This window comes from Solanum dulcamara, chromosome 12, assembly GCF_947179165.1.
Source record: "Solanum dulcamara chromosome 12, daSolDulc1.2, whole genome shotgun sequence".
NCBI classification, from domain to species: Eukaryota; Viridiplantae; Streptophyta; class Magnoliopsida; order Solanales; family Solanaceae; genus Solanum; species Solanum dulcamara.
Window position 1 is genome coordinate 17,675,573 of NC_077248.1, and position 27,727 is coordinate 17,703,299.

Here is a 27,727-nt window from a genome sequence, read left to right on the forward strand (position 1 = left end):
GAAGCATTATAGATTCTAACAAAACGGGTAGTAAAAGACCCTTGATTTGTCTTGAAATACTAGATGAGCTATGCCCGTGCTGCGCACAAGCCCAACAATTTGAATAGGAGATTAGTAGTACATTGATTTTTTGAATAAAAACAATATTCTTGACTTTTGGTTAGGATCTCATAACCACTAATGATGTATAATTCAAGTTTGATAAATAACAAAAACATAAAACTACATCATATAGATTCAAAAAGTAATTTCAAATTATCATACAAATTCAAAAAGGGATTTCACACTAAGCATTCAACACTTCGTTTTCACGCTCCGTACATTTAGTATGTCGAACTCTGCTCATACTCTAAATTACATCCATGAATATATTCACACTACATGAATTTGCCAGCACAGTTCTATTGTGGATGTAATTTCTGGAGAAGTTGCACCTTCAAATGATCTATAACAACCTACGAATGAGACATATATTAGGAGAAAAGGAGAAAACATGAAGAAACTTCGCAACAAAAATAAGCTTTGTAAGATGTTGAACTTGACTCATTATCAAAAGTTGTATTAGAACCTAAATATCATTCTATATACATGGAAATAAAATTGGCAAAGTATAATTTATGCGGGCTGGAAAAAAATGCACAAAAGACTCTGAGCAGTTTTTGAATATCAAACGAACCTCCCCAGAAGGTAATTTTAATGTGGCCGATTTCCCCTCTTTTGCAATCAGTTTCGCTACAGCACCCACTGCTCTAGCTAATTGTCCATCCTTTCAAGTGTGATTTCTATGTTATGTATGGCTGTGCCAAAGGGCATATCGGTTGAAGTAGATTCTTCTTTTGATCAATCAAAACCCCTTCCCAAACTGTACAAGCTTCTTCCAAAGCATACGGCTTTTTGGATGTAGATGATGATATCTCTATACATATGGACCTTATATATATCGTAGAATGAAGTACCACATGGGTGGATATAAGTGAAGTGAAGGAGAACATCAAGGGGAAATGACCATCTGAATTGTGCCTTGAAGCTGTTAGAGATCAAGTTAACAGAGGGAAAAAAAGCAATCTCTTGGGATGGAAGAAGTTGTGAAAGGTCATATGTCATCTTGTAGAAAATATGTCATATGTCATCTTGTAGAAAATATAAGTCTAATCATGCAATTCGTGTAGCTGATGGGATGACGCAGATGTGATTTTTCAATAAGCATGCATGTAGGAGATGAACCTTCTGTCTCTTATTATTAGTTGGACAACACAATCAACTACTACTTTAATATATCAAAGTGAGATAATTGTACTTTTATCAAAGTTCTGAGGTTGTACTACTGGAAATGGGAAAAAACTACTAATATAGAAGGATTTTTTTCTTTTAAAGACTTCATCTGACATAAATTTGAATTCAAATCAGCTGGATGAGCTGGTTTCAGATACTGGATGATTAAATTCAAAAGTGTAACCTCAACTTCAGTTGAATAAGGTCTCGCAATTCTTTTTCGTGGCTAAATCTCAATGTACCATCTCTGTCTGTCCATCGAATGTTTTCACTTTGTTTATGTGGACATGCATATTATTTATTTTCTATTTCAGTCACTGTATTATCATAGTATATAACTCTATTGGAAAGGTATATTCTGCACTTTTACATGATAATGAAGTTTTTAATAACTCTAAGTACACACGTCAAAAAAAGATACTTTCAGATGCAAATATAGTTTCTTCAACCACTTAGTTAAAAATCAACAAAATAATTTAATCCACTTAACTAACTCACAACCATGACTACATGATTTCAGTAAATAGTATAGATTAAGAGCTAAGAATAAAAGCAAGCAAAATCCATACCTTAGTCAAATGTTCGTCCTACTTTGCTAGTTTCTCTCTCCTGAGTTGCTTTATTCTTAGCACGCCTCGTCTCAAACTGATCAGATAAGAGTCCTCTTTCTTGCCTTTTCAGCCTTGGACTCCTGGATATATACTCTCCATAAGCACCCGCATGTTCTTGAAGACGTAGCAAATTTTAAAGTCACAAACATGGAAAAAGCATTTTTAGCATATAAATACAATATATCGAACTTGCTGCTATGAGAATACAATATGTACCACGTCAAGTGCATATCAAGCTAGATCAACAATGAGGAATAATCTTAGCCAACGTTTGCCAAACTAATGTGCTGCCAAAGTGAACATGAAGTTCATCCATTTTCATGTTTTCTTTCAAAAAGAGAGATCATATTTTGAATTCTTCACTCCCTTGACAATGACATCACCCAGCCTCAACTAAGGGTATAGTTCCAACAAAAATGATAAATGACTTCAGTAAAATAAAAATTGAAACTTAAGTGAAAAGAAAGGCTTAAATATTGCGTAATTAGATCAAGTGATCTTGAAAAAGAAAAGAAGTTTTAAATCTATATTTATTGAACTTGTTACTTCTAAAACATGATCTTACATAAGAGATGCCTGGTTAACAAATGAGAACTCAGCAAACAAATAAAGAGATCGTGTATGGTTACTGTAAATTAAAGAAGAGAAATATAAGAAATCATTTCTATGGACCAGTTAAAATCTTGTTACCCCTTGGAATCCAAATTCCAACACTAAAAATCAACATATTCACTTAAATAAAAAGAAAAATAACAACAAAAAAAAAAAGGAAGGTGAACAAAGTAGTAGTAGTAAAAATTGAGGAATAACTACCCCTGCCTCTCACACATACGTTTACCATGAGCTGAAAACGTATAAGTCAGAAATGAACATCAATCATGAAAACTAAAAATCACCAAATAAAAACATTTCCGATGAGGAAGAAGTTAATCAATCAGAATTTAGTAGATTAAAACATAATTGACATTGAGGGGAAAATCTAGATTGATTCTCAAAGATACTCTTGTTGATACTTTTTCGTTGTTCAAACACCACCACGCTTGTCAATACGGTACCTAAAGCACCACGGAGTCTTCTTTTCGCCAAGCCGCTTTTCTCCTGTTTCCATGGAAATAGAATGTAGGACTGGTGCCAATAGTTCAAAATCGATACTGAACAATCAAAAAATGCAATCTTCTCCCTGCACACATCCTTCAGGAAAAAAAAGCCTTTGTTACTTTTGAGTAATTCAGACATTTCGAGCTCCGTTGCAGTTTTTACTTGAAATTGAATATTTAGGCGAAAATGTTCTCTAATATCTTTAATTGATACAACCTAGCTTTTTCTATCTACTTTCATGTTTCTTCTCATTTTTTTCTGCAATTCCCTTTTATAAATTTTATCTCCATCTTTCTCATATATATATATATAGGTTTCCTCCGGCTAACATTTTCTCGGAGCTATATTACGTCGATGAAGCCAAATTAAAAATTTCAAGCATCAAAAAAAGCAGAATCTAGAAGTTAAATGAAAAATTGGCTTCTCTGAAGACATTCATCAAACATGTACGAAACATTTTTAATTTTCTTCAAGAATTTTAATACCTATTTTTTATCGAACAAAATCTTGCATGCACAGAACATATATGAGTATAACAAATGGAAACTTCAAATGAGAGCATATAATAACACACCCACCAAATATTAACTGTAGAAACATAGTGAGAGAAAAAAACCAACGACAAAGTCATTGTAGAGAAAAAATTAAAGTGGAAATGTCACGACCCAATTTTGTAAGTCATGATGACACCTACTATAACCCTCTAGTAGGTAAGCCAACCCGTCAACCCGGAACTTCAAGTAATGTGTTTGAAGGCTAAAACTATATAAGAGCATTGAATTATAAAAGTAAACAGAATGAATAAGAGGAAGTAAACCAAAACATGTTTTAAATAACTAAAGATCCTTCCCAGAACCTGGAAGTCATAAGTACAGAGCTGCTATAAAATAAAAGATGAGTACAAGTCCCGAAAGTGGACCAGACATATATATACAACAACTGGCTAGTCTCAAAAGGCAAAAGACGGGCCATCCATTCTGAAGGAGACAGAAGTGATCCAAAAATGCCAAGTTATCACCCTAGTCTCCGAATCTGACTGCAACAAGCTCGATCTATTCGTGACAGTAGATGGTACTCGGTCCTGCATCACGAAAGTAGATGCAGAGTGTAGTATGAGTACCAAAACAACAGGTACCCAGTAGGCATCATAGGCCGACTGAGCAGAAAAGGTGAAAACAATATGAAAAAGAGGAATAAGCCTAAATAGGAATCAACATAAGCATCTAAAGTGAAAAGAGTACTATCTACGAGAGCTACAGCTAACTATACCCAACTGGGCCCCCATAAGCCCAGCCAGGACACTCGTACGCAAGTTAAATAAAAACCCGGATGAACCCCCATAAGTTCGTCGAGTACACAGAATAGCTACAACTACCAAGGCTAGGAACCAAGAATCTGCGATGTCAGGAACCGAAGTACTGTATCATTTCCAAAACCCAGAATCTCCAAGAGTCAATCGATCTAGGGGTGACTTAGGGGTCGAGGCCGGGACTGGGACCCAAATGCTCGCCCGAATGTTCAAAGTGGCCAAGGCCGGGACTGGGTACCCGGATGCTTGCCATAATACATCAGTACGGTCGAGGCCGGGACTGGGTACCCGGATGCTCGCCGTAATACATCGGTGCAGTCGAGGCCTGGACTGGTACCAGGATGCTCGCTGTAATACATCGATATGATCGAGGCCAGGACTGGATACCCGGATGCTCGTCATACTAGCAAGTCGGCGGAGGCCGGGACTGAGTACCCGGATGCTCCCCGATAATTTATCCCATGGTTTCGAATATATCCTTTCCAACTAATCAACAACAGTACCGATAATTTCCTCCATAATGTGTCAACTGGTATGCCGCCAAAACTTGAACCAGAGCCGAAGCCAAACGATCATAAATTCTAGTATTGCCAACGCATCTCAAAAGTTATGACTATACCGAGTTATGGGTGGGAGTGTTATTAAGAGCAAGGGTATCGCCTAGCTAAGGCCAACTACTAGGCACTAGCCCGCTACACCATTCTACAGGGATCTAAGTCCACCGGAGCGATGCCGGGCATATAAAGAAAGTTTACATCCTATACTAAGGCCAACATACTCCACAGTATCAACAACATGCTCATTCAACTCTCCTTATAATACTAACAAATAACGATAAGATACACATGCTTCTAAATACCTGAAAAACCTAATAACAAGCCTAAAGCATGATTTCTAACACCTATACTAAGGCCAACATACTCCACAGTATCAACAACATGCTCATTCAACTCTCCTTATAATACTAACAAATAACGATAAGATACACATGCTTCTAAATACGTGAAAAACCTGATAACAAGCCTAAAGCATAATTTCTAACACCTATACTAAGGCCAACATACTCCACAGTATCAACAACATGCTCATTCAACTCTCCTTATAATACTAACAAATAACGACAAGATACATCTACTTCTAAATACCCGAAAAACCCGATAACAAGCCTAAAACATGATTTCTAACACCTGAGATATACAATTAAACTACCCAACCAAAATCCCAACTATTTCAACATGCTTTCACACATTCCAACTCAATCTAAAGAAAGGTAAACCGTAGCCTACCTGTAGGCTAAACACGCGAGCTTCAAATCACTGTGCTGGAGCTTTTCACTTTTGAACGACCTCGGAACGCTGCCAAACTGTCAAAAATAGAACCACAACGTCGATACGGTCGTTTAGACAATAATTTCATAATTTTTGGAAATGGACCAATTTTTGGGTCGAAAACGGGAATTGTGGGACCCACATACGAAATTCCGGATTTGACCCCCAAAACAGGTTCTAAACGTCACCCCAAGCTCAAAAATCAGATTTATAATACAATTCGGGGTGGGAAATTATGCAAGACGATCAAACAACCAAAACTCATAAATTCGGACTAAAAGACCAAAAATGGCAGCATCGAAATCAGTAGATTCTGGAAATACGAGACTCTTTCAACCCAAACAAATTGCACTATGATGGTCCTTGCGAAAAACCCCACAATCTAGCCTCAAGAATCACTCAAAACGAAGTTATATTGGCCAAGATACACTCTTTCAAAATTCAATAAAATTTCATTCCGAAAATCACTAAATCTACAGCTAAAAATCAATTTATTACCTCGAACGATGTGCCAAAAACAGATTCTGAAACTTCCACGATGTTCTCCTTAAATTTCCACACAAGATAGCCTCTGGAATCACCCAAATCAGATTTATATTGGTCAAGAAATAACTTGTCAAAGTTCTTCAAAAATCCATTCCGAAAATGGATACTGCTGCAAATAAAATCACGATTTTTACCTGAATCGAATGCTCCAAATCAGTTTTCAATCTCTCCAATGCGTTCTCCACGAAAAACCTCACAATTTTGCCTTTTGAATCACCCAATTTGGAGCTCTAGAACTCAAGAAATGAGGGTTTAAAGTTGAGGAGAAAAATCTGAAAATCTGGTGCAAAATCTGCACTATTGCACTAGATTTTTCTGGTTTTCCATTATTTAAAGTCTCCGAATGGACCCTCGGAATTCGTTCGGAATCCGATAAAAATAAACCAGATATGCTACCCTACTAAATTCGATATTTCGGACTCAATGGCGCATTCAGAATTCTCATACGAGGTTATTATAATAAAAAGTGGGTCCCACATCCAAGAGTCATTTTAAGTCATATTTCACAGCGGGCCTCGATATTAGTCCGGAAGCCTCAAAAAGCGAACGAAGGGTCGTTCTAGACCAAAATCAACATTCCGGAACTAACCGCGCTGTCAGAATTTTTATTCGAGCGCATTTTCCAAAAATGTTGACCAAAGTCAACTATAGGCTAAGTTTCAAAGTCAAAAGCGCCAAATAGCCCAAACTCGTATCGATTGACTCGATAGTTATTCCAACAGTGCTACTAGCCTAATTTGGTCATTCCAGAGATGATGGAACCATCAGAATTTGAATTCGAGATTTCGTTAGCCCAAAACTCAAAAAGTCGCAACTAAACTAATTTAGGCCTTTAAAATACCAAAATGGACTCGGGACCTCTAAAAATTCAACCAACACTTCTTCTAGACCAAAAACCATCTCCTGAATCCAACGGAGTTGTCGGAATTCCATTCCGAGCATCGAAACTCCAAAAGTTGACCAAAGTCAAACCTTGGCTTAAAGTTCCTCAAATTCTCAACTTAAGGCCTCAAATCTTCGTTACAGCTTCAACACTGATTCCGTAAAGTCTCCTAACCCAATTTAGACATTTCAGAGCTGCTGGAATTGACGGAATTCCGTTCCGAGATCTGTAGCTCCGATTGACCCCAAATACCACTTTTTAACACTTAAAGCTTATGAAACTCAAAATTTCCAAGGACTTAACTTTTCATAGGATTTTCTAAAAATCAACACCCGATAACAATTAGAAATGACTCGGGGCATCTAAAGGGAGGGGTAAAATGGTCATTTTACAAAAATTCCAAAAATGACCTTGAGGGTCATTACAGGAAAACAACAAAAGAGTAAAAATAAATAGAGCAGAATGATGATATTTACCTTACTACAATACCCAATAGAGAGGAGAAACTTTATGAAAGAAACTCCTCTTTAACAACATGTCTCGTCATCCTATTCTTTTTTTTTTATTAGAACCAAAAAAGAAATTAAAAAACTGTCGAATTTTGTATGTAGGTTTTGGAAAGAAAACGAATCACAATGCATGATTATGCTTGAGAAAAGAGAGAAAGTGGAAGAAGACAATAGAGGAACAATGATGTGGAAATTGGAAAAGAACGCTAGCGGTTGGCTAACACGTTGCGTAGGCAATTCTATCAAAAGTCTAATATGCCCTCACTTTGAATTTCAATTCCTTCTAGAAGACATGTGATACCAAAATTTAATCGCGCTTAATAAAATATAATAGTATTTGTTTTAATTAATGTGTATTCACATTTTTGTCCATAAATATTACTCCCTCTATTTTAAAATAATTGAATTGTTGAAATATGACATACAACTTAAGGAAAAAAAGATATAAATTAATCATGTATTTTTATTTTTGCCTTTTACAAACTACACGCAAACTCTCAATACTCATTTAATTCATTTTAGGAACTCAACTTTGGAAATTTAATTAATGAAAGGTAAAATTGGAAAAATATTCCAACATCTTTCTTAAATAGAGAACAATTCAATTATTTTGAATACTAAACAATACTCCAACAATTCAATTATTTTGAAATGGAGTGAGTATAAAATTATAAGAATATTTTAGTAATTCAACTTTTTGTTATAAAATTAACTTTGCAATTGATTAGGAGAATGAACAGTGAGAGAAAGGGAGATTTAAACAGAGAAACAGAGAAAGGAAATATGATAGTATCTGTATTCTACCGTGTGTTCTGTATCTGTCTTTCATTGCCCATATTTATAGGCATAATAAAAGTATTACATACCAAGTGGGCTAGTTGCCCACTTTGAGTGGGGCCCACTTGGGAAAAAGACATCCACTAAACAAATGCTCAATACCTAACACTCCCCCTTGGATGTCAAGAATATTCTAGTTAAAGAATAAATAAATATAGTTATCCTGAGCATCTATAAGTCTTGTGCCTCTTTAAAACCTTACTAGAAAAAAAAAAACCAGTGGAAAAAAATCTAATAAACGAAAAAGAGTACACATATCTGATAATACGTCTTAGGTGCTGCCTCATTAAAAACCTTACCAGGAAAACCCAGTGGGACAAAACCTTGGTTAAGGAAAAAAGAGTGCAGCGCGTATTTACTCCCCCTGATGAAAGCTTCATTTGATATTTTGGAGACGGCGCATTCCAACCTTATGCCTTAGCTTCTCAAAAGTTGATGTTGGTAATGCCTTTGTGAATAAATCTGCAAGATTATCACTTGAACGAACTTGTTGTACATCAATTTCACCATTCTTCTGAAGATCATGTGTGAAGAATAATTTTGGTGAAATGTGTTTCGTTCTGTCTCCTTTTATGAAGCCACCTTTCAATTGAGCTATGCACGCGGCATTGTCTTCGAATATAATTGTGGGTATTTTCACATTATTTTCTAGACCACATCTTTCTTTGATGAACTGTATCATCGATCTCAACCACACACATTCTCTACTTGCTTCATGAATTGCTATTATTTCAGCATGATTTGAAGAAGTAGCAACAATGGACTGTTTTGTAGATCTCCATGATATAGCAGTCCCTCCGTGTGTAAACAGATAACCTGTCTGAGATCGAGCTTTATGTGGGTCTGATAAATAACCTGCATCTGCATAACCAATAAGGTCTACGCAACCTTTGTTAGTATAAAACAAACCCATATCAATAGTACCCTTCAGGTATCGCAAAATATGTTTGATACCGTTCCAATGCCTTCGCGTTGGGGATGAACTATACCTTGCTAGCAAATTAACAGAAAATGTTATGTCAGGTCTAGTTGCGTTAGCAAGATACATAAGTGCACCAATAGCACTGAGATATGGTACTTCAGGACCCAGAATTTCTTCATCCTCTCTTGGAGGTCGAAATTGATCTTTTTCCACTTCAAGTGATCGAACAACCATTGGAGTACTTAAGGGATGTGCTTTGTCCATGTAAAATCTTTTTAAGATTTTCTCAGTGTAGGCAGATTGATGGACAAAAACTCCGTCTGCTAAATGTTCAATTTGTAGGCCTAGACAAAGTTTTGTCTTTCCGAGATCTTTCATTTCAAATTCTTTCTTTAGATATTCAATCGCCTTTTGGACCTCTTCAGGGGTTCCAATAAGATTTATGTCATCAACATAAACGGCGAGTATCACAAACTCTGATTCCGTTTTCTTAATAAAAACACATGGGCAAATGACATCATTTATATAGCCTTCATTTATCAAGTACTCACTGAGGCGATTATACCACATACGCCCTGATTGTTTTAAACCATATAATGATCTTTGTAGTTTTATTGAGTACATTTCTCGAGACTTTTTACATGCTTCAGGCAATTTTAATCCATCTGGAATTTTCATGTAAATTTCATTATCAAGTGAACCATAAAGATAAGCTGTAACAACATCCATTAGATGTATTTCAAGATTTTTATGTACAGCTAAACTGATGAGATATCGAAAAGTTATTCCATCCATAACTGGTGAATATGTTTCTTCATAATTGACTCCGGGTCTTTGAGAGAATCCTTATGCAACAAGGCGTGCCTTGTATCTTACAATTTCATTTCTCTCATTTCGTTTCCGCACAAAAACCCATTTATAGCCAACTGGTTTTACACCTTCAGGGGTTTGGACTACAGGTCCAAAAACCTCACGTTTAGCAAGTGAGTCTAATTCTGATTGAATTGCCTTTTGCCATTCTGGCCAATCACATCTACGTCGACAATGTTCGACGGATTTAGGTTCAAGACTTTCACTATCTTGCATGAGGTTAATTGCAACATTATATGCAAAAACATTATCCACCGTAATTTTTGATCGATCTAAATTTATCTCATCACCGGTAGAACTTATTGAAAGTTCTTCATTCACTTGAGTCTCGGGTTCACTGATTTCTTCAGGAATATCTTCAGGAAGTTCGTGTGTAGTATCATCTTTATTATTTCTTATGCTTCTTTTTCTAGGATTTTTATCCTTTGAACCCAATGGTCTACCACGCTTCAGGCGTATTTGGGATTCAGAAGCTATGATACTAGTAGATGGTCCTTTAGGGACATCAATCCGGATAGGTACATTCACTGCAGGGATATGTGAATTAGTTATCCGTTTCAAATCAATAAATGCATCTGGCATTTGATTTGCTATTTTCTGCAAGTGAATGATCTTCTGGACCTCCTGTTCACATGTGCGGGTACGTGGATCAAAATGTGATAGTGATGAAACTTTCCACGCAATTTCTTTTTCTTTTTCGGGTTCCTTTTTCTCTCCCCCTAATGGCGGGAGAATTGTTTCATCAAACCGACAATCTACAAATCGAGCAGTGAATAAATCTCCAGTCAACGGTTCAAGGTATCGAATAATGGAGGGTGAGTCAAACCCAACATATATGCCCAACCTTCGTTGAGGGCCCATTTTTGTACGTTGTGGTGGTGCTACAGGCACGTATACCGCACAACTAAAAATTCTTAAATGGGCTATATTTGGTTCATGACCAAATACTAATTGTGACGGAGAATATTTATTATAATGTGTCGGTCGGAGACGTACAAGTGCTGCTGCATGTAAAATAGCATGACCCCAAACAGTAATTGACAATTTTGTTTTCATTAGTAGAGGTCTTGCTATCAATTGTAGGCGCTTTATAAATGACTCTGCAAGGCCATTTTGAGTATGAACATGAGCAACAGGATGTTCAATTTTTATCCCAATTGATAAGCAATAATCATTAAATGCTTGGGATGTAAATTCTCCAGCATTATCAAGGCGAATGGCCTTAATTGGATAATCTGGGAATTGCGCTCTCAATCTTATTATTTGTGCTAACAACTTTGCAAACGCCAGGTTGCGAGATGATAACAAGCACACATGAGACCATCTAGATGATGCATCTATTAGGACCATAAAATATCTAAACAATCCACTTGGTGGATGAATAGGTCCACATATATCTCCATGTATACGTTCTAAAAATCCAGGAGATTCGATGCCAACCTTCAGGGTCGATGGTCTGGCAATTAATTTGCCTTGATAACAAGCAGCACATGAAAATTCATCATTTGTAAGAATCTTCTGGTTCTTTAACGGATGTCCAGTTGAATTTTCAAGAATTCGTCTCATCATTATTGATCCAGGATGACCTATTCGATCATGCCATAGCACAAATATATTTGGATCAGTAAACTTCTGGTTTACGATCATATTTGCTTCAATTGCACTAATTTTTGCATAATATAGGCCAGATGACAGAGTTGGTAATTTTTCCAAAATATATTTCTGGCCTGAGACACTCTTGGTTATACCAAGATATTCAATATTCATTTCATTTAATGTCTCAACATGATATCCATTTCTGCGGATATCTTTAAAACTTAATAAGTTTCTTGGAGATTTAGAAGAAAATAATGCATCTTCTATAACAATTTTTGTCCCTTTAGGCAGAATTATAGTAGCTCTTCCGGAGCCTTCAATCATTTTGGAATTGCCAGAAATTGTAGTAACATTAGCTTTTCTTCTAAGTAAATTAGAAAAATATTTCTCGTCTTTAAATATAGCATGGGTTGTTCCACTATCAATTACACAAATATCCTCGTGATTTATCATTGATCCAAACAAGATTTGAGGCATTTCCATATTTTCTTCACAAAGAAAGAAAGTCAATATTATAATTAATACCTGATTTATTATACAAAGTTTTATTTCATTACATTGAGCTAGAAAAATACAAACATAATATTTAATACATACAACAACAAAGAGAATTATTTAAATATTATCGGGCTTATCAACATTCATATTTACTTCTGGAAAATTAAAGAAATCAGCTACATCCAGATGCATGGGCTCAATATTGTCCTCAGAGATAAAATTTGTCTCTGGATTATTTTCTGCCTCTTTAACGATGCCTGATATAGCTGAACCAAGCGTTTTGACGACCGGCAAATCCGCGACCAGTGCCCCACACCTCCACATCTATGACATATTGTTTCTGAATTATTCTTCGGTAAAGCTTCTGGCTTTTTACCCTGCCTTTTATATTGCTGGTTATTTCTCGGTGCCAGCCGAGCATCATGATTAAAATTTCTTCTTTGACTACGATCACGACCACGACTGGGGCCATGGCCTCTTTCTCGTTGGTTAGAATTTGCCTGATTCACTTCAGGGAATGGCAAAGAACCAACGGGCCGACTATCATGATTTTTCATTAATAATTCATTATGGCGTTCAGCAATAAGTAAGTGAGATAATAATTCAGAATATTTTGTAAAGCCTTTTTCGCGATATTGCTGCTGCAGGAGCATATTCGCGGGTGGAAATGTGGAGTATGTTTTTTCAAGTTTATCTTGTTCCGTGATTTCATCTCCGCATAAAGTTAACTGAGCTATAATTCTAAATAAAGCAGAATTATATTCAGTTATATTTTTAAAGTCCATCAGTCTCAGATTTAACCAGTCATAACGCGCTTGTGGAAGCATGACCAACTTCAGGTGGTCATACCTTTCTTTTAAATTTTTCCACAATTTCAAGGGATCTTTTAATGTAAGATATTGTAATTTAAGACACTCGTCAAGATGGTGGCGGAGGAAAATCATAGCTTTTGCACGGTCTTGACTAGATGCCTGGTTATCATCTTTGATGGTGTCTGCCAGACCCATCGATTCAAGATGAATTTCGGCATCTAGTGCCCATGAGGAGTAATCTTTTCCAGAGATATCCAAAGCAACAAATTCAATTTTTGAAATATTTGTCATTTTATGAAAATAAATTTAAATAAAACTCTTACCACTTTTTGTTACCTTGAAAAATTAGCCGGAGCCTCGTGCTGATAACGTGTTATAAAATTAACTTTGCAATTGATTAGGAGAATGAACAGTGAGAGAAAGGGAGATTTAAACAGAGAAACAGAGAAAGGAAATATGATAGTATCTGTATTCTACCGTATGTTCTTTATCTGTCTTTCATTGCCCATATTTATAGGCATAATAAAAGTATTACATACCAAGTGGGCTAGTTGCCCACTTTGAGTGGGGCCCACTTGGGAAAAAGACATCCACTAAACAAATGCTCAATACCTAACACTTTTAACTTTTTTGCTTCTCATTGTTAGTATAATATATATAATATAATAATATGATGATATGATATGGTGATGATGATAAGTGTTATATAATATTTGAGGTCCTCCTACATTTGAGAATACGGGAGGAGCTGCACCTAGTTAAGGTGTGTCATATGTACAATTTTTGTTGGAAAACTTTTGTGAGTATATATGTTAAACATCGATATTATTAGATATATATTGATTATTGAACTCTCTTGATATAGAAAAAAAAGATAGTCCAATGATTAAGAGTGTACAAATCCGCCTTGAAGGCTTGGGTTTGAGCCTTTACAGGGGTGTTTAGTTTAAATTTTTTAGTTCCGATTTTGTCTTTATAAAAAGAACGGAAGTTTTGAATTTTGATTTGTTCAGTTCCATTTTTCCTTTGATTAAAAAAACAAAAGTTTTCTTTGGACTTTTCTAAATTAAAAAATAATAAACTCATACAGTCATTAAACAAAATCTTTTACCCTTTAGTTTTTTCTCCTCTTTTTTTCCTGGATAGTGGCTTCTCTTGGGGTGTCAAAAAAATATGAAAAATCAACTGAACCAAACCATACTGAATCGATTTATATTATTTTTTAAATAAAATCAAAGTTTTATTTAAGTGTATAATCAACCCAAATAATTAGGATGGTCTTTTTAATTTATAAAAAAAATAATTAAACCGAACCAAATAACCTTACATGTATGCAAATATATTTTATATATTAACAATATGTTAAATTTCATATATAAATCAAGTTCAAAAAAAATATAAATATATTTTATAATGTTTTTCAAATATAAAAATTACCTAGGTCCTAGACCTCTAATGACTGGACGATTTTGAGCTTTTGTCTGTTAATTAGTCTTTAATTAATTAGGTTTAAAATTAAAAGATATTATAATGGATACTCCATCAAACAATACGAGAAAACTTATGCAAACACTTCTATTGAAAGTTTTAGATCAAACAATACGGCAAACAAGGTTTTACATTTTTGGCTTCTTGGTAAAGAATGGAAGTGCTTCTTCAAGAACACACTTGCGAAAAAATATTTTAATAATGGTGTATTTTAAGGCAATACTTTAAAAGTAAAAAAAAAAATAACCAAACCGTATCAATACTGATGGGAAATCAATATGATTAGGATTGTTTTAAAAAATCTAATTTTAGCTATACATTATAAAATAACCAAAAAATTAAAATGATATAATTTTTAAGAAATAACTGACCAAACCGTCCCATTAACACCCCTAACTTCTCATGTACTTCTTCACAAAGAGAAACAAAAAGTCAAAAACCCTCTTGTTTTTATCCTTCTCTTCTCAATTCTCATACCCTTTTCATGTTTTAGTAGCCAGAAGTCATTAGGAACTATTATATTTTTTCTCGCAACAACCATTGTAATGTGAAAAAATATTCCTTAGTTCCTTTTACCCTTTAGTTTAGTGTTTGTTTGTTTTTTGCTGAAATTGCTTTTGTGCATTTTTTTTTTAACTTTGGAGAGAGTAATTACATATTTTGAGTTTTCTTAGTCTTGTTCACAAAATTGTTAACTTAGTAGTTGATATTATTTAGGGGAACTGTACAGTTATAAGATTATTATTTTTTGAAAACTGAATCTTCTATTCTAATCATGTGTTGAAAGACTTGTATATCTTAATTTTATGTTGAAAGCTACTTAATTCCTCGAGTATCGACCAAATATTTGGTGTATTATAAATTAATTTTTAATTAATGTGTTGCACGTAGCTGTTATTTCAGTTTGGAGTTTCAATAAGCTTGGATAAATATTTTCGTAAAGTACCCAAAACAAATTAGGCATCTCAAAATCAAAATCAACTATGTCAAGATGAAAATATCGACCAAATAGAAATACTATTTCACTCTTCTTAGAGACTGATTTTTTTGGAACACCACGTTGTTTTGTTAATACATGGTTTAATGAATATCTGGATTGATTGAAATACAGCACTGGTACAGATGTTGCTTATTGCTTACCTTGTTATTTACTTAAAGGAGAAAGCATTCATCAATGTGGTGGTAATTTATTTTCGACTAAAAGATTTAGGAATTTGTATAGAAAGGATGGTTTTGCTACACATATTGGTCCACCGAATAGCGTTCATAATCAATCCAAAAAAAAATTGTGAAGATCTAATGAGAGAACAATATTCCATTCAGGCTGCAGTTTACAAGTTGGATGATAAAAGTAAGCATGAATATCGGGTTCACTTAAATGCTTCAATCGATGTGGTAAGATTTCTCTTAAATCAAGATTTTGCACTCTATGATCATGAAGAGAATGAATCGTCATTGAACAAGGGTAATTTTCTTGAATTTCATTCTTGATATGCTGCTAGATGTGACAAAATTTAACGTTTTGTGTTAGAAAATGCTTCAAAAAATAATAAAATAATTTCTCATGATATTCAAAAAGATATTGTGACGACGTGTAAGATTAAAATAATTAAGGCTAGAGGATATAAATGGTGATTATTTTGCTATATTGATTGAGACGTGTCACGTAAAAAGCAAATGGCTATTTGTCTACGATATGTTGACAAAAGAGGATTTGTGATAGAGACTTTTATTGGACTTGTTGATGTTAAAGATACTAGTGTTTTATCTCTATAGAAAGAAATTGTGGATGTACTTGCTCATCATTTTTTGGCCTTATCTTAAAATGTGAGCTTGGTGGTCTTAAAATGTTGATTAAACAAGAAAGTAGACCGGTTCATTCTATTCATTGTTTTGCTCATCAACTTCAATTGACTCTTGTCGCGGTTTCTAAAAAGTATACTCAAGTTGGAGAACTTTTACTATTGGTTTCAAATATTTTGAATATGTTGGGAGCTTCTTTTAAACGTGTGAATGAATTTTGAAAATCACAAAAAATAACTCCAAGAGACATTGGATATGGGTGAACTAGAAACAGGTAGAGGATTAAATCAAGAACTTGATCTTATTAATCAGTGATACTCATTGGAGATCTCACTACAAGTCATTTGAAAATCGTATTACTAGTTTTGGATCTATTGTTGATGTACTTGATACATTTGTTGTAAATGCAAGTACTTTGGAAGAAAGAGCAAGCGCATCGAAATTTCTCAAAATTTGTCAAATGTTTGAGACTATTTTCTTGTTGCATTTGATGATTGATGTTTTAGAAATCACATATGATCTTAATGTGTCATTACATAAAAAAGAGCAAGATATTGCACATGCCATGATTCTTGTAAAGGTAGCAAGGAGAAGATTGCAAGCTTTAAGAGATAATGAATGAGATCATCTCTTAAAAACATATTGAATGGGATTCACTTACAGAAAAGGTAGATGCATTTTGTATCAACCATGACATTTCATTACCTCATTATGATGATCTGTATGCTAACTATGGAAGATCACGACGTAAAGTAATTGACTACACTACTTTACACCATTATTATGTGGATGTGTTTTATAAAATCATTGATTGGCAGTTGAATTTGATGAGCGTTTCAATGAGGTGACAAGTGATTTGCTTGATGGAGTAGCTTGCTTGAATCCAATTGACTCATTTTCTATTTTTGACATAAAAAAAGATAATGAGAGTGACTGAATTATATCATGATCGACTTTGATGGATTTAACATGAGAGATCTTCATAATCAACTTGTCAATTGCATTATTGATGTTCGTGATATTGATAAAAGGTTCTCAAATTTGGGTGGACTTGGAAAACTTTTAAGAAAGTTGGTTGAGACAAAGAAGCATTTGATCTATTTTCTTGTATTTCTTTTGGCGAAGTTTGCTTTGCTTCTATCCGTTGCCATTGCAACAGTTGAAAGAGCTTTTTCGATAATAAAGTTTATCAAAAAGTGATTTATGGAATCGAATGGATGATGAATTATTAGATGGTTGCATAGTGCCTTAGGTAGAAAAAAATTATTTAAAACTATTTCTAATGAGTGTATTATGAAAACATTTCAAGAGATGAAGTGGCGTCGAATGCAGTTGTAGTTACCGGTTAAAATAATTTTATGTGTATATGAAGCTATTAGTTAATATAGTTGTCCTACTTCATCTTCTTACCAATGATATTTTGTAAGTTTCTTTTTTGAGATTTTTTTATTTTGGATAGTTGGTTAATTTGATATTGAACAAGGGAAAAGTATGAACAACTTGAAGCACTACATAGAGATCAACAATTTAACCTATAAGCTGAGGATAAGGTGATGCATGTTCTTGACTTCTTGCCATGAATTTAAACACAAAAATATTGTCTATTGACACCCAATTTTGATCCTCCACAACACAAGTTAGCTATCGAGTTTCTTTGAATTTCGAATACTTTTGAAATAATTAGCTTTTATAAAAATAAAGATATTTTTATGTTATTCTTAGCTATTTTTATCTTTTTATAAATTTTAGTATAATAGACATATTTCTATATAACTATATCTTTGATTACTATTTATGTGGTTATTTGAAAATCATCTCAAAAATATTTTATTTTTAACTAAATACAATGTTAGTTAGGTTAGTTTAATTATAGTTTGTATTTTTGAAAATTTTAGTTTTTTCTAAAAATTTTTTTGTCAATCTCCCACATCGAAAATCCTTGAGAGATTTGGGGTTTTTTGAACCTATATAAAGGCTCATATTTTCATTAAGAAGAAGGAAGAAGTGAGAGGTTTTTTAGCCACCCCAAAGTTAAAAATTTTCTTAACTTGGCTAGAATTTTGGACTTTTGTCCCCAGCCTAAAAGTTGTGAAAATTTATAGCTTTCAATCTATATTTTTCTTCGAGGAAAGTAGGATATTGAAGTTGAAATTTAGGCTAAGAACGGAGTTCTTATAACGTCGAACCCACAAAGGTTCGAGTCTAAATTTTTAGTTTTTCTTTTTGTGGATTAGAGTTCCGTCAAGCTCTTGGGTGATGGTGAAGTTGTCTTCCCGCTCGTCATCTTCAGTCTCGTTTCCCGAAAAGAGGTAAAATATTTTTTCAGCTTTATTTTATTTAATTATTTCATGTTTTATAGTTAGTTGATTCGTAGTCTTTTTTTTAGCATGTATTAAGAATAGTTAGATTAATGATAGAAATTTCTTATAGTTGGCATGTGTTAGGATTATTTCATGAAAACACTTAGTTTTGTTCATTATTTTTTTCAAGTAATTTTCTTTGACAATATAAATTTTCATGTTTTCAATTTCTTCTTTCAACATGATTTAGATAATAAAAATATGCTTAAGTTATTATTTAGTTAGAACTTTCATAGCCTAATTGATTTATTTCTTTCTTTAAAATTTGAGTTAGTATTGCGTATATATTAATTTTGTGTCATTTAGTTACTTGAATATATTTCTTCTTTCCTTTTCTTTGTCTACATATAATATATGTTGTTAGTCACCTCTAGGATGCCCATTAATTTGATACCTCAACATATCATGATATATTTCTTGGTTTAGCTTAAAATGAGTAGATGCTTAGGTAATTTTATTTTAGTGAATGTGATATCGATTCGAGTCCATTTTTGGACTTCATCCTTTGCATATTGTTGATTTGAGTCTCCCATCATCTTGCTCAATTGCTGAAAAGTTGATGCATAGAAAGGAAGCTAATATTCATGATTTGAATATTGATATTGGACTGTATACATGAAATACAGGTGAAAAATAGTATCGTATACACTAATATACAGTATCTATACAGTCTGATATGCAAGAAAATAATATTGTATACACTGTATATCAGTGTGTATACAGTTTGATATACAATGAATATATAGTCTGATATACATCTGCGATATACAGTGAAATTGTGCTTAAGACCCAAAACGCAGATGACCCAACAACTTAGTCCAGGCGTACAGAAACTAAGTGTAGGGTCATATTTTTATGTGTTATTTATTGTTTATTTATATTGATTCGGGTTGTAATAATTTATTTACTTATGTTATTTATGCTTGTTTAAATATTAATTTTAATTTGTTTTAACTTAATTAGATTTTTCTAAAGATAAACCAATTCATGTTAATTTACTCTTTAAATAATTTTCTACCTTTACTTAGTCATTTGATAAACTTTTACTTATTTTATATACATGTATATTATTTTTCAATGTTTAAGTTTGATCTTTTTTTCTAAAAAATAATTTTAAAGTCTTTGTTTTCTTTTAAATTAATATTTTCAAAAGTTAATCAAATAATTTTTCAAATCGTCGGATAACCGCGCGTTAGCGGCCACTTTGAATGCTTAACACCTTCTCAAAGTGGAAATAAGAACCTCGTACTTTTTTCTCTGAATTTTTAAGATTTAAATCTGTAAGGGTCTTTTAAATTTAGTTTTCTTAATTTCTTTAAAAAATTAAGTGGTGACTCTTCTTTTCTAAAATTGATTTTTTCTCTATAAAGTTGAAATTAATTGTAAACCGTCTTTTTCCGACATAACATTGCCTACTAATACTTAGTGGTATCTTGAAGAAACCAACCCATATATGAGATGACCTATGGCTATTTTGTAGCCAATCTTGGTAATCTGACCATTTAGGTATTTTTTTTCCTTTTTACTTGTCCCAAAGTATGAACATTCTTGACGAAAATTTTGGCTCCGCCATCGTATGAAGACACATTTCTTAATCAAATTTAACTTGGACATTTTTGCTCTGATTTGTGCTCGTAGCAGCCTCCCCTTCTTGTCTATTTAATGCTTTTCTTTTCACATCCATGCAGGGCCTATGTTGAGCTCAGGCATGTGTGCTGAAGTCTTCCAAGTTGATGTGTCTTCATCTCTAGAGTCATCGTGTCACAATTTAAACACGGTGATGGTGATGATGGCATTTGCCTTATTCCATTAAGACAAATCACCATAAAAAAATAATAAACAAAAAAAAAAATTGGAAGTAAAATGAAAGAAAGGACAATCCTAGCTTAACATAACAGATAGCAATACTCATAATTCAAAATCTCCCAAGAACTGATTGTCACATGTATAAGCCGCTATGTAATTCAATATATTTGAAAGAAATACAAGTCTTAATATATTTGTTTCTAAAGTAGAAGAAGAAATAAAGAGTATGAGGTGTCCGCCGATGTGAAAAGCAGCTATCTCACTCACTCTCCAACTTGAGCCTCAAACATAGAAAGGTAGGAGAAGTAATCATGAGTATCCGGGCTCAAAGCCTACACAAGTATATTAATCAAATGTGAGTATCTACCAACCAAAGTGCTCAACAAGCAAATAAATAACTCTAATTAAAAACATCAAACACGAGTAACCATCACGCACCATTCGATCCTCCTCAAACTACAGCCTGCATAAAAGTCAGCCCAACCTAACAATTCTCACTCCATATCGACAATACACGCACAGAACATCACAATTTGCATTTCAACAAGCACGTAATAGTATTTAAGTATATTCACAGTTTTTCCTCAGTTAACCATCATAATCCACATCATAAGTCACGGATATCAGAATATAGAGATAAGTGCAATGCAATATAGTGCAATGTCAAATAGAATAATGCATGATTGTCCTAATGATACAGACCCGCTGAATTATTAATCCGAGATCCATGGGGAACTCTTCCGTCCATGCACCTACCACGGCCTTGTGGCCCAATATCTTTCTCTCTCAAAATGAATCCATTACAAATGTGTGGTCCGTTCCCTATTTTCTCTCAATATGAATCCGCCACGGATGTGTGGCTCGTTTCCTATTTCCTCTCATTTTCACAAATCATCATCACAATATCAGTGCAAGTAGATAGATGCAAATACTCAACGAGAGGAATATAAATTTTCCAATCACAATCCAATACAGAAATTTTATCACAATATCATGTTTAAGTTGATATCATTCGAATCAGTCAAGGCAATCTTACATCACAAAACCAACAAGTTTCTTCTTTACCCCGCTTTCTATCATTATTAGAGTTTATTCTATAACCATCAAAGCATGATATATGAAACCATTCACCAATCTCCATTACTCCCAAGCATACAATGGCATACAAGGTTCAATACACTTAATAAAGAGTTACAAAATCTACTTGCCTCAAAAGAATTCACACGTAGGGATGTCAAATGATTGGATTGAATCGGATTTGGATGGATTGAATATTGATTGAGCCAAAACACATTGAATTACAATTCGCCCATATAAAATATGGGTAAATATGAATTTAGTCAAATATAATTTGGGTAAAATGATTTTAACCCACTTTAATCCTCTAAAGTCAAAAAACATTAAATCAAAGATAAATTGTTAATATTAAGCCCTACCACCCCAACCCCACTCCTAAATAATTATTTTTTCATACAATTTTTATTTAAAAAAAATTCTACTTTCGTACCCCATCCCCCCACCCACACCTCTAACACCCCCAATTTTTAAATTAAAAAATATCAAAAAAATTCACCCACCCTGCCAACCCCTCACCCGTCCCCCTACTCCCTCCCTACCACCAATTTCTTTTTAAAATAATTTTTTTAAAAAATAAATAAATTTTTCACATACCCCCATCCCTGCCTTCACCCTACCCCCAATCGTGACCCCCTACCCCACACCACCTGCAAAAAGTTTTTAAAACAAAAAATTTCAAAAAGATAAAGTTAATTTTTTTTTCATACCCCCCACCCCTTAATGTTCTTCTTTTAAAATAAATAAATAAATACAATTTTTAGTGCAATTAAGAATTTTTTATTATGAGTGGGGGTTTTATGGGTCTACATGAATTTTTATATTTTATCAATTTTGTTCATATTTATATGAGTTCTTAAAATAGATCAGCTCATATTTACCCATTTAGAAAGTATGAGTTGTCCATTTAAATAAATATGGGTTAAAGTGGACTCATTTCACCATATATAGGCTGAAATTGTCATCCCTACTCACACATCACTGTGCAACTTGAGTCTTTCCCGTCCAACGGGTCTCCAAATCGACACGAGCTATACAAAAATGTAATCACAATAAGAATACGAAAACAACAAATATATTAAGATTTTTGGAAAACAAGGTCAAATCGATTCAAAAACTCAATTTTGAAAATGATGAGTAAATCTAGAATTTAGTATAAAATTGCGTTGGCCAAAACATTTAGAAACCACCATTGAAAACCATTTCGAAAATAGGGTTGTATTCAACCCATAATCACCATTTATCAAAACTTTAAGTTCTTAAGAAAACTCCCAATTGTTGAAGTCAAAATCAATGATTAAATGTGAAAATCATGAAGTAATTAGTGGGAAATAAAGATGGGGAGTTAAAAATTATTACACAATTGAAGAATCTCAAAAATTCACTTTAAAATCGCCTCTATCGATCTCCTAATGTTTAAAAATGGTGAATGGGGAAGAAACCCCAATTTGGAAATTTTTTATGTCTGACAGGCATTTATTATTCGTGAACGCAAACCTTGTCCGCGAACGCAGAGGTCGACCCTCAATAACCCTTCACGAACGCAGACCTCCTTCCGCGAATGCGAAGGTCGGTAAGCACGACCCTCCACAATTGTGGCCAAGGCTCCGCAAATGCAAAAGTCTGCCACCATGCCCTTGGCGAACGCGACAATGGACCCATGAACACGAAGAAGGTCACCAAACTTCAGAAAACCATCCGTTCACATAAAGCACAAAGTCACCGAAAGGACATTGGAATTCGTCTGAAATTCCATGCACACAAACCACACATGCTATCAAACTAAATTCAACATTCTGGACTCAATGAAACATCAGAATACGAATTCGAGGTCTCATTGACCTGAAACTTATTTAGTCACAACTAAACTAACTTAAGGCTCAAAAATATCAAACTGACCTTGGAGCCTCCAAAAATTTATCAAGACCTCACCTAGGCCTAAAATCATCTCTGAAATCCAATGGAATCATCGAAAATTCATTTTGAGCGTCCAAACTTTGAATGTTGACCAAATTCAACTCTTGATCTAATATTGTAGATTCAGACTAGCTTATACTGCAAGATAGTCAAAACGCATTTTGAATGTATAGTCAAAAAAGGAATAAAATACATTTTGAATGCGTAGTCAAAAAGAGAGGTTCAATACGCGGATTTTACGCATTTTTAGTTTCCTATAAATAAAGGACTTCTTGCCCTCATTTAAATTATCCTAGAAAGAGAGAGTAAGAGTACAAAGAGTTATACACCAAGATAAATATTGTAGTCTTGAGTGTCCTCTTTAGTAGTTGTTCCTTTTACAAGAGAGAAGTGTTAATTGTTGTTTTCTCCTTGTATTTGAGAGTAGTGTACTCCATATTTTAATAGTGAGATTCTTCTACCCCGTGGTTTTTCCCCTCTATCAGTTAGAAGGGTTTCCAAGTAAAATTCTCATGTCCAATTTACTTTCATTATTTTTATCATATCAAACTTTAGTTGTGGTGCTTTCTCCGCCCAACAGTGGTATCAAAGCCCTCGGTTATTCTGTCTGTTTTATGCGAAGATACTATTCATGAATAGTAAATTTTTATAAATAGTAAAATTCGGTGAATAGTAAATTTTGGAGACGGTACAGTTCGTCATGATTGTTCACAAAAATATTCAAATATGATCTAGAAGGGTGTGAAGCAAATAACAATATCGAGTACAACAAAGTTTGATGTTGAAAAAGAATTTTTCATTGTGGAAAATAAAAATAAAAGCGATATTGAGAAAAGACAATTTCTTAGCTGCAATTGAAGGCAGGCCCACAGACTTTGTTGATGACAGCAAGTGGAACGACATAGACAGCAACGCAATTGCTGATCTACACTTGACACTAGCTGATCAAGTGTTGTCTAGTGTGGCAGAAAAGCAGACGGCGAAGGAAATATGAGATACTCTTACGGGGTTGTATGAGGCCAAGTCTTTGCATAATAAAATCTTCTTAAAAAGAAGATTGTATACTCTTCAAATGGCAGAGTCCATGTCAGTTACTGAACACATGAATACTTTGAATACTCTATTTTCGCAACTTACAATAATGGGTTGCAAAATAGAGGGAACTGAACGTGCAGAGCTTCTACTTCAAAGTCTGTCTGACTCGTATGATCAAATCATCATTAACCTGACGAACAATACAAACAGTCTAGTTTTCGATGAAATTGCAGCCGCTGTCTTGAAAGAAGAAAATTGGTGCAAAAATAAGGAAGACAGACAAGCAAGTTCGCAGCAAGCTGAAGCTTTGATGATGGTGAGAGGAAGACCAATGGAACGTGGCCCCAGTGGGAGTCATAATCATGGAAGATCTCAATCAAGAAGTAAGAAGAATATCAAGTGCTACAACTGTGGCAAGAAAGGGCACTTCAAGAAAGATTGTCGGTTCAAAAAGAATAGTGAATACCTTGAGCCATCAAATGCTCAAGGGAATGTTTCATGTACCTCAGATGATGGCGATATTTTATGAAGTGAGGCAATATCAAATAATGAAGGCAGAAAACGTTTCGTTGATGTCTGGATCATGGACACATGAGCAACATGGAACATGACTTGCAAGAGAGAATGGTTCCATCGATATAATTCTATCTCAGGAGGATCTGTATTCATGGGAAACAATCATGCTTTGGATGTTATTGATATTGGGTCCATCAAAATAAAGATGTATGATCGCACGATCCAGGAGGTACGACATGTAAAACACTTGAAGAAGAATCTATTGTCTTTAGGACAACTAGATAATAATTGATGTTCATATAAGACTCATGGTGGAGTCATGAGAATATCCAAAGGAGCGCTTGTAGTGATGAAAGAGGAAAAACCTGCTGCAAACCTATTGTGCTTAAAGGTGAAACACACCAAGAAGGAGAAACATCAACCGCGTCAGCAAGTTCATTTGAAGAATCAACGATGATATGGCATCGTAAATTTGGCCATATGTCGAAATAAGGTTTGAAGATTCTTGCTGAGCAAAAGCTTCTTCCGGGGCTCAAAAAGATTTCACTATCCTTTTGTGAGCATTGTGTTACCAGTAAACAAAATAGACTGAAGTTTAGCAGTTCCTCTGCTAAAACTAAGAAAATATTAGATCTGGTCCACTCTGATGTCTGGCAAGCACCGATGGAGTCCCTAGGAGGAGCAAAATATTTCATGTCATTTATCGATAATTACTCCAAGAGAAGTTAGGTGTATCCAATCAAGAGAAAGGCAGATGTTTTTCTGGTTTTCAAAGAGTTCAAAGCGCGGGTGGAACTTGAATCTGAGAAAAAGATCAAGTGTTTGAGGATAGATAATGAAGGAGAATACACTGGTGATGAATTTAATAACTTCTGTAAATAAGAAGATATTAAACGACAGTTCACAGTGGCATATACTCCACAATAAAATAGAGTAGAAGAGAGGATGAACAGAACCTTGTTGGAACGAACAAGAGCTATGTTGGCAACTGCAGGGTTGAAAAAACCATTTTGGGCAAAAATTGTCAAAACCGCCTGTTATGTGATCAATCGGTCACCATCAATCGCAATTGATCTAAAAACTCCAATGGAGATGTGGACAGAAAAACCAGTTGATTATTCTCGCTTACATATATTCGGAAGTCCTGCTTATGTTATGTACAACACCCAAGAAAAATCGAAGTTGGATCCGAAATCCAGGAAATGTATTTTCTTAGGGTATGCTGATGGAGTTAAGGGGTATCGCTTGTGGGATCCCACAGCCCGCAAGGTGGTAATCAGTAGGGATGTTGTATTTGTTGAAAACAAGATACAAGCAAAAAAAGGTAGCACTTCAAAAGAAAAATCAGAGACTACTACAGTTGAAGTTGAAGAAATAGAAGAAGTTCCAATTTCTTCTGAAGCAGCACCAGAGCACAAAGAATAAGAACAAGCTGAGATCGAAACTCCAGTAGTTCGACGGTCAACTAGGGAGAGAAGAGAACCATCTTGACACTCAGATTATTCTATGGAGAGTAATATTGCATACTGTGTATTAACAGAAGATGGAGAGCCTTCAACTTTTTAAGAGCCTATGAAAGGCCAAGAATCATCTCTGTGGGTTGTAGCAATGCAAGAAGAAATTAAAGCTCTTCATAAAAATAAAACATGGGATCTTGTTCAATTACCACAAGGAAGGAAGGCCATTGGAAACAAATGGGTCTACAAGATCAAACGCAATGGTAATGATCAAGTGGAGAAGTATCGTGCAAGATTGGTGGTGAAAGGATTCGCTCAGAAAGAAGGTATAAACTTCAATGAAATATTTTCTCCGGTGGTTCGACTCACAACAATTCGAGTGGTCCTGGCGATGTATGCTACATTTGACTTGTACTTGGAGCAGTTAGATGCCAAAACTGTATTTCTTCATGGAGAGCTTGAAGAAGAAATTTACATGCTCCAACCAGAAGGTTTTGAAGAACAGAGAAAAGAGAACTTGGTTTGCAAGTTGAACAAATCTCTATATGGCCTTAAACAGGCGCCGAGGTGTTAGTATAAGAGATTTGATTCCTTCATTATAAGCCTTGGATACAACAGACATAGTTCAAATCCTTGTGTTTATTACAAGAGATTTGGTGATGACGATTTTGTTATTTTGCTGTTGTATGTTGACGACATGTTGGTAGCAAGCCCCAACAAAGATCGTCTTACAAATTTAAAGGTACAATTGGCTAGGGAGTTTGAAATGAAGGACTTGGGACCAGCAAACAAGATTCTAGGGATGCAAATTCATCGAGACAGAAATAATAGAAAGATTTGGCTTTCTCAAAAGAACTACTTGAAGAAAATCTTGAGACGCTTCAAGATGCAAGACTGTAAGTCAATTTCTACCCTACTTCCTATTAATTTTAAGATATCCTCAAGTATGAGTCCTAGCAATGAAGCAGAGAGGATGGAGATGTCTCGAGTACCGTATGCATCAGCAGTGGGAAGTTTAATATTCGCCATGGTATGTACAAGACCTGACATTGCATAAGCAGTAGGAGTGGTTAGTCGATACATGACTAATCCTGATAGAGAGCATTGAAATACTATTAAGAGGATCCTGAGATACATCAAGGGTACCTCAGATGTTGCAATGTGTTATGGAGGACCAGAC

General features: G+C 34.5%; 1 long non-coding RNA gene across 1 annotated transcript; it reads right to left on the bottom strand.

Annotated features, from left to right (window-relative positions):
• Positions 1-293: 293 nt before the first annotated feature.
• LOC129877102 (uncharacterized) lies at positions 294-7,608 on the bottom strand. The gene is made up of 4 exons (XR_008763471.1): positions 7,524-7,608; positions 2,939-3,074; positions 1,842-1,997; positions 294-455 (listed from the first exon to the last, which is right to left on the bottom strand). It is a non-coding gene; the product is annotated as an uncharacterized LOC129877102 (long non-coding RNA).
• Positions 7,609-27,727: the final 20,119 nt, after the last annotated feature.